The sequence below is a fragment of the Scyliorhinus canicula genome, chromosome 12 (assembly GCF_902713615.1).
Source record: "Scyliorhinus canicula chromosome 12, sScyCan1.1, whole genome shotgun sequence".
NCBI classification, from domain to species: domain Eukaryota; kingdom Metazoa; phylum Chordata; class Chondrichthyes; order Carcharhiniformes; family Scyliorhinidae; genus Scyliorhinus; species Scyliorhinus canicula.
In genome coordinates this window covers 133,322,337-133,331,809 of record NC_052157.1, presented here as the reverse complement: position 1 = coordinate 133,331,809, position 9,473 = coordinate 133,322,337, and positions in this window count along the sequence as shown.

Below are 9,473 nucleotides of genomic sequence, written 5' to 3'. Positions count from 1 at the left end.
GCTGTGCTCCATATCTCTAGAATAGTCTGAGAGTAATATGTACATTATTTTGCAAGCCCCAACTCTAATCCCAAATCAGAATGGAGGAGACATTAGTTTCCAAATATGGAAATAGAAGGTATCAAAGTTCATAAATCCCAAACTCTGCAGCATTTACCTTCTTGTAGGAATAAAATCTTCAAGCTGGTATTTCATCAATGCATTTTTAAAATTCTGATCAAGGCATAATACAAAAAAATACAATTTTGTTTCAAATACTCAGTAAATTAGGGTTATACAATATTGCCAAAATTTCTCCAAATGGAACAGTTTGTTTTTAAAAATGAAATCATTCCCTTGACCACAGCTGATGTTAATGCAGATCTCAGATTAAAATCAGTCCTGTCTGGTCGTAATATATATTTTTTTGGATTGTGGAAATGAGGGGGGAATGCTATTGAACAAAAAGCGCAGGACTCCAATAATAAACATTTTCTTCAAATTTTAAAAGTTATTTAAAGATAATAAACACACAATATAAAAAGATGGTCTGGAAAATCCTACAAAATAACCCCCTTCCCCCACAAACTAAAGGTACACAATAAAACCATATTTTCTGGCAACAGCCCTTATAAATTCTTAACCAAAATATCCAACGAATATTACCCAAACTGAGAATTGCTTACACTGAAGTACAACACATGACTTCTCAGAATAAATCCAAGTTGATGAGATTTTTTTCCCCCCAGAAAGAGAGAATCGAAACACGTTTTTTCCCCTTCAATTAAAATACTTGGTCACAGCTTTTTTTTCAGCATACTCCAAACACACAGGTGGGGGCTTTCAGTGGCTCTTCCCCCACAGCAACTCATTACAGCTGAAGCCCTGTTGTCATAAATATTCCTTTCGCCCCTTTCATCTTATTTCTTCATGGTCTTCCGAAATCTCTTTGACAATTCAGGCTCCCAAATATTAAAACTTTTCACGTTACTCTTTTAGTGAGTCATTAAAGTTTTAAAATGCCTGCCGGTTTGTTGACAAATGCTCACCTGTTTGCTCAGAAATGTTTGCTCACACAAATCTATTAAATACGCAACTGTTCTTTGCCACCTTCGAACTGTAACAACTACACACTAATTGCAGCCCTTAACTTCAAATACAATTTTCAGATCTACTGTTTAATTTGTCACAAAACCACGCTGATGCTATTAACGAGGGTACCCCAACTTGAAATACCGATTCGTGGGGGGTATATAGTTTCATTTTTGAAATAGTGTGGGGAGTCAAATGCAACTCAATGAGAATAACCAGCCCGGTTGTCGTGTAACAATTATTAAAGACTATTTATTAAGGTAAAGAAAAGATAAATACATACAAAGACAATACTCTAATATCATTAAGTATATGAATCACTAAACACATACAGTTTGTGTAGAATGTATCCCTTGTTCCAATAATATATCTACAATCCCTGAAAACTTGAGATTTCCCCTTTCTCAAACAACATCCAAATTAAACAAATCTGCAAATCAAATTCAGCTTACAGTTACCACACACTACTGTGCGGAGTGTAGTCTGGGAAACATATTTTCCTTGTATATATGAAGGTTTTTGCATGACCTTGGCTTGAAGACTTAGATGGTCTCCTGGCTATTGGAGACTGGCCTCAGACTGTTCGATGTAAAACTGCTCTCCCTGGCTGTTAGGTATAAACTACCACTCTGCTTCCGAGGGTGCTGGCAACTATATATCATTTGTTTAGTTATTAGCATCTCATTACTTTAAATTCACATCTCATTGTGCCTTTTGAATGCTGGCTACTGCTATCGCTAGAAAGATTTCTATTTGTTGATCGCATCCCATCATGCCTTGTTACATTCATGTTATTACCAGGCAGGTTTTACCTGTTGCAGCAGACCCATGACAACTTGTAAGTTAAAAATCAGCATAAGTCCTTGTTATAAAATACAAGATGATAACACCTTTAGCCTTTTATCCCCTTGGACTCCACAATCTGTTTCCATCAACCTCTCCCTTGATTAAACCTGACGACAGCGACACAGTTTTACCTACACAGAATACATACATAAACACAAATACAAATTAAATCCTTCTTTTCTAATATTTTCTTGCAAATTACATATCCTAACATAAGGGACAGCATATGAAAGTTCAAATCATTGCCAGTCTCCTCCCTTGCTGTTTAGTTTTTATTTGGAAAGGAGGCCATTCGGCCATCGGGTCTACACCAACCCTCCAAAAGAGCACCATACCTCGGTCCACTCCTCCACCCTATTCCCGTAACCCCACCTAACCTGCACATCTTTGGACTTCCAAGTTATTTTCCAATTAAATCCATTGTTACACAAATTGCCTTTCCTAGCTATAGTTAACAATGCAGCTGTCAATTTAGTGGTCCTGACCAGCCCACAAAATTCACAATGTGAGTTGATTAACATAATTCAACAATTAACAAGATGAATTCTCGTGAACTTTCAACAAATCTTGACTGACCATGTCAATTTTGAATTACAATAAGTAATGGTAAACTGGATCATTAAGAATCATTTCGCTTAAATATATTAAAAACAAAAGATTTATTGCGAAACTTCATCTCCCCAAATATCTCAATGTTCATTATACTTCAAGTTGAGCTCTAACAGCTGCTCCCAAAATCTGATGATCAATTTGAAATAAAAGGCAATGTTATCTTGGCCTATTAATAGTGGAAATTAATTGTTTGAACTGGTAAATGGCGATTTACTGGAATTAAATATTGACTTTCTTCTACTTCACCACCCACTCATCTTCCTCAATTAATACGTTTGTCATAAATAATACTTGCAAATCCTTCTTTGCACTTTCATCTTCAGTTTGTCATGTGAGAGTACCTTTAAGAAATGGGTGTTTAAGAAATGTACCTTTAAGAAATGGGTGTTTATCAGTGATGTCCGAGTATGGGTGGAGCTGGGCTGTCTGCCAGCTTTTTACTTTTATTTTAGGCTGTTTGCTGCAGGGTGTGTTTTAGTTTAGTTTTCAGAGCTGGATAGCTGCAGTCACAGCCAGAAGGTGTATTAGAGTCCCTCTCTGCAATCTAAAGAATGTAAATCAATCCTTTGGTGATTTAAAACTAATAACTGTTCTCAGTAGTGACTTTAACCTGATGTGCTTCTGTTCAAAGTTTTTTTTTAAAGTCTTATGAATGTTAAAAGGAAAGTAAGATTTACTTAGTGTTGTATTCTTTGGGGGTTGTATTTTAATTAATGGTTGCTAAGATGTTCACTGTATGTTTTAAAAAGGTTAACTTGAGTTCATAGAATAAACATAGTTTTGCTTTAAAAAATACTTTTCCCATTTCTGCTGTACCACACCTGTAGAGTGGGCCGTGTGCTCCCCATACCACAATCTAGTAAAAGATGTGGGTCAGGTGAACTCCATGATACACTTTGGGGTTCTCTAAATCCTGGCCCATAACAAGTTTAATAATTCTCTTGGAAAAAAGTCTTATTTTCCTTCAAATTTAATCTCAATGATCTCAGTAAGGAACTCCCGTCCAATGCTCCATTTCATCCTAAATGTATGCGTTTTATCCTTAGCAGGTATGTTTGGTCATTCTATAGACCGCAGGTATGTTTGGTCATTCTATAGGCCGCAATAAAACTTTTAGTCTTGACAGTACCCTCCATCTTGTCACATGTCACCATTCTTGCTCTTCAAATCTTATCTTTACTTATATTATCAAATCCACACTTCTGCCGATGATTGCACTCATTCATTAGCATCCATCAGATTGCAAGCCATCACGGCTTACAACCTCCAGGTTGTGATTAAAATAGTGTCTTCGGAAAAACATTAAGGCCACAAAGGAAGTTAAGTTACAGATTTTCAGCCATTACAAAACGCAAGTTTTAACCAGTATGTACCAATTCTTACTTTGGAATATGCCACCGCTAGTCCTTCAGCTGGCAATATTTTTTTTAGTTTGTATCCAAACAACTCAATTTTCTCTTATTCCAAGCATTTCCCCCCTCAACAATTTCACTCTCCAAACCTCAAGTCTATCCAAGACCTACTCATATCTTGTAAAGGCTCCAATACCTCTTGATACGTGAATGGTTTGAGCAGGCATTCCTGGTTCATCTCATGTCTCCGACTTTAAGTTACTACTGCAACGATCACTGAAGCCACTCCCCACTTATTGGTACTTATTGGTATTTAGATCGCTTGACCCACACATCCTGTCCCACTCCATTGGTGTCATGTATATAAACAGTAATCATGAACAGAAGATAGTTATTGCAGTCACATTTCCATGAGATACAAGGTAATTCTATACAAAAATCTATAATTCTCAAACAAAGGCAAATGTGGTCTAGAAGCAGGAAGAGAGATTATAATGCAACACTGAATTATATAATTTAATACTGAAACATGGGTTATGAAAAGATACAGGCCAAGAAACAAAGCCATACAGCAACAAAAAGAAATCCCAAGGCACTTCACAGGAGCGCTAGCAACATTTGCCATCAAATCACATGGAGATATTAGGGAACTTGACCAAATTGGTCAAAGTAGTAGGTTTTAGGAAACATTTTTAAAAGGAGGAAAGAAAAGAAAAAGACCTTGGCAGCTAATGGGTGGGGTGATTAAAAACAAGGAGTCTCGAGTAAGGTTGTAAAATGCTAACTACAAAGTATTTTTGGTGTATAAACTATTTTTTTTCTTCTTTAATGATTTAAAATCAGACCACATATCAAGGCAATGTACTTTACAGATACATAATGGGTGCAATTTAACTAAATGTTCCCAAAGTTTAGCTGCATGTTTCCCAATGCTCTCAGCGCCGAGAAACACAAGGCTATAAAAAACAACTCGCGTTTGATAAGGGGCCTCAAAAGGAAATGTGCGGCCGAGGCTGCACAGGGGCAAAGGAGCTCCGCTTGCCAGACCTCCTCTGTGTAGGAAAAGATCGGAAGGCTATTTTTAAATGGCTTCCCAATCTCTGAGGCCCCCGAAGTGATCCCTGACCCCCCAAGCCCCAATGCACTATGGGAGGGTCCCCCACTTAGATTCAGTTCCATTCCTTAGATCCCATGCCTTGGTAACTCAGGAGTCTGCCATTAAAGTGAGACTAGCTGTCTGGTCCAAAACATAGATTTGTTAAAAATGATCCCGCCCACAATGGGAGGATTCACATCGTGATGTTGATCTCACAAGATCGCATTAGATCTCGCAAAATCACGTTTCAAGCTTGGTAGATCCCGGGAGCGGGGTCTCCTGGCTACGTTGTGCCACGGCAAGCTGCTTTTCGGGCACAGTGTGGACATTAAAATCACGTCCAATATCTATTTCTAGGTCTTCAATCAAGTTTCAATAATTGATCAATTGTGACTGGCACTGTTCAAAATTCTTTGACTTTTTCAATATGGGCTTGCTGGCGTTTGTTAATGTTAGTTTCTCTAAACAGCCCCATGCTGAATTATGAATGCATAGCAGGTGAAATATTGTGGGATGAGCAATTATTTTGCAAGGATAAAGTTAATAATGTCTGATCATTAGGAGAGCCATTTAGCCCCTTATGGAGAAACTGATTGATCAACAAGTGAAAAAGACATAAGAGCCTGTCAGAAGGCAGCATCTTGCTGGTTTCGAATTTTATGTTATGAAAAATGACTTGATATTCAAATATATTGGCCAATTAAATTGGCCTGCAGCTCCAGCAGTCCCAACACTAATGGAACTGTTGGGACTGCAAGCAGGCCATAGGAAGGAGAGCAATGGGTCTGAGACTAAATATGAGACCCTGGCATTTAGGATGGGAAAGAATTGGGCGCCCAAGGGGATGGGTTTGGAGGCCAAGTGGAGAGGCACAACTTCATTGCTCAGTAATTATGTAAAAATGTTGGGTAGGCTGTCAATTTTGACACCCGCTAACCTTTTATGAGGATTTGGTTGAGGGTGGGTGGGAGGACGGTGGGCTGGCATATCTCATGCTCCTCAGCCAATTTTCTAACTTAGACTTTTAGTCAAAGTATGATCTCATTTATATTGTCCTCAAGTCAGACTTACTGTTACTTGGAAAAATCAGCAGTCAAAACCAAATAAAATCTAAGTTAGTTTTGGGATCATGATTCCAAATTATCAGCTGATTGACCGATTTGATGCACATCCATTACATCAACAGGTAAACAATTTTTGTTGAAACAGTAATTATTTAATCAGCAACATAACTCAATTAAAGAGCATTTTTGATGTTGCGATCAGATACAATTTTGGGGGAAAAGGAACAAATATTTAAAGGGACGTGTTTTGTCTTGGGGGTATACATCTACTTCACAAATATTTTCATTTGGTTCACAAAACAAGGTTGCATCTTTTAAGAAGCAAATAAACGCAAACCAAAATTCTTAAAATGAACCTTTGCTCAAACTGAAATAAATTCAGTTCTCTATGCTCACAATAAACACTTTTATTTGTGTAGATTTTAACATTGTAAAACATACGATTATCAGAATTGGCAAATACAGGGAGGAAACAAACATGGAACAAGATAATATCGAAACAAGGATCCCCCATTGACCCAATACTGAAAAGCGATTGAATTAACCAGTACAAAAGACAAGATCTCCAAGAGCAAATTCTGTTTCTTTTAATCTGAAAAGAGCAAAAAGCAAAAAAATAGGATGCTGCTCAGAGGTCAAAATACAAGTTTCATCCTGCAAAGAGATATTCTGTATTTGTTTTAAATTATTTTACAATTGTAAATTGATTTCAGGTAACTGACTCAAAAGGCAGTAACCAATGCAGAACTGTTTACAGAACTAAATGAAGCCCTGTTTATATGGAAGTGGTGGTAGCACTACTTTTTTTATTCAGCAATTCATTCTCAAGTCTGGACCTTTGAAATGTTACTGTATGCGAGTTTGCAAATTGGAAGAGGAAGATGAAGACATCATCAGAAATGGCCTACATCTAGAGCGGCATGTGGCACAGTGGATAACACTGGGACTGCGGAACTGGGTCACTGTCCGTGTGGAGTTTGCACATTCTCCCCATGTCTGCCTGGGTTTCACCCCCACAACCCAAAGAAGGTTAGGTGGATTGGCCCTTGGAAAAAAATAATAATTGGGTATTCTAAATTTATCTAAAAAAAGAAATTGCCTACACCTGGCACCAGATAGAGAGCCAGTTGTTAATGCATTGAGATTAACACCTGATGACACGAAGGGCTTCTTTGAGTGCAAAATAGTAGCACCATAGCAATTCATATTATATTCATCATTCAATATCTTGTAGTTAAACTTCCAGGGGCTAGTTTAGCACACTGAGTTAAACAGCTGACTTGCAATGCAGAACACGGCAGCAGCGCAGGTTCAATTCCCGTACCGGCCTCCCTGAACAGGCGCCAGAATGTGGCGACTAGGGGCTTTTCACAGTAACTTCTTTGAAGCCTACTTGTGACAATAAGCGATTATTATTATAATATTATTATTATTTAAGTTCCTAAAATCAGTAGGTTCAGAAGTTGGTGACTATCAACCCATGCAAATCAAATCACTTCAAAAAAGTCTACTAAGTGTTTTCAGATTACAAGACTGTGAAATAAATCAGTAAGAGCACCATCAATATTTTTCCATGTTTTCCATGTGACATTATTTACTGATAAAATAAAATCAGATTCAACCAGAGCGTGACATTTATTACCTTTTGAGCATAACGCAGAGCATGGTGAACATCCTATTAATCCTGCAGTATGCAATTCCACTTAAGGCAAAGACATAGGAAACGGTCAGCTTGTGAAAAAAGTTTTCTTTATTGTTGCTATAAACCAGTTCGCAGCCGGACTTCCGGTGGCGGCGATGACGTAGGAAGCCGCACATTTGGGAGCTCCCGATTCAAACGGACTTTTCGGCTCTTTTTAGAGCCCAAAACGGAATATTTTTGACGTCTCCCGGTGGGAGAAGGTGTGGTGATCAACTTTCTCCACATTTCATGCCTCGAACTCGAAGTGGAAAGGGGGAAAAAACTGCAGCAGCTCCCCAGAAAAAACGGGGGAAGGATTCCAAAATGGCGGCCAGCGGAGCACCAGAGGAGTGGAGGCTGTGGGCGCAGGAGCAGCAAGATGCTCTCCTGCGCTGTTTTGCAGATTTTAAAGCTGAGGTGCTGAGCTCTCTGCAGGAAACTAATAAAAAGCTTTCAGAGATTCAGACGACCCAGGGTGCTGCCATCCAGGCATTGCAGGTTCAGGCCGTGGTCCTCGTGAGCAAGGTGGAGGGGCACGAGGCACTCCATAAGAAGTGGCAAGACCGCTTCGAGGAGTTTGATCTCCGCATGAGGTGGAAGTATCTGAGGATCTTGGGCCTTGCGGAGGGGCTGGAGGGGTCGGATCTGACAACCTACGTGGCCACGATGCTGAACTCGCTAGTGGGGGCAGGATCTTTCCATCTGCCCCTGGAGCTGGAGGGAGCCCACAGAGTACTGGCCAGGAGGCCTAAGGAGAACGAACCCCCGCGTGCGGTGCTGGTGAGGTTCCACCGGTTCAGTGACCGGGAGTGTGTGCTGCGCTGGGCCAAGAAGGTGAAGATCAGCAATTGGGACAATGGGGTAGTACGGATCTACCAGGATTGGAGTGCGGAGGTGGCTAAGCGGCGGTCCGGATTTAATCGGACGAAGGAGGTGCTCTATAAGAAGAAAATAAAGTTTGGAATGTTGCAGCCTGCGCGCCTGTGGGTAACTTATATGGAGCGGCATTATTATTTTGATTCCCCGGAGGAGGCGTGGGCCTTTGTGCGGACGGAGAAGCTGGACTCGAACTAGGGGTTGGGGGTTGCGGGGTCGGTTGTTAAGCTTTATTGCTGGTTTCTGCTGTTGCTGTGTTTTTTCTGTACATTTGTAATTTTGATATGGTTATTTATTGGGGTGTTCTGTCTTTTTTGTTGGGGGGGCATTGTTTGAGTTTTGTATTTTGCGGGGGGGGGTTGGGGGGTTTGTTGTATTCTGTATAGGGTTGGGGGTATGGAGTGGTGCTGGTATTTGGGAGCTGCGTCAGAAGGGTGTGGTGGGGCAGTGCGAAAGCGCGGGCTTTCCTCTGGTTTCCCGCGTTGCGGGGCTGGGGGTGGAGACGATGACCGGGGGGGGGGCCTTAATTGGTTCCGCCCCGCGCTGGAGCGGTGCCTTGAGAAGTGACAGGATGGGGGATGGTCCCACATTGGGAGGGGTCAGGTTTTTGGCGGGAGTTTCCGGGGTCAGCAGAAGTTAGCTGACCCACGGAAGTACAATGGAGGATGGTTCGCGGCTAGGAGGGTTCCTAGCCTGGGGGGGGGAGGGGGGGGGGGGGGGGGGGGAAGGGTAATACCGGGTTGCTGCTGGCAGGGTCAGGAAGGAGCTGGTATGTGCCGGGGGGACAGAGGTGAGGTGTTGTCGCCATGGGGACTGGGTCCGGCGGGGGGTGCTGGCCTGGGGCGGGCAGTCGACGGGCTATGGCTAGTTGACGG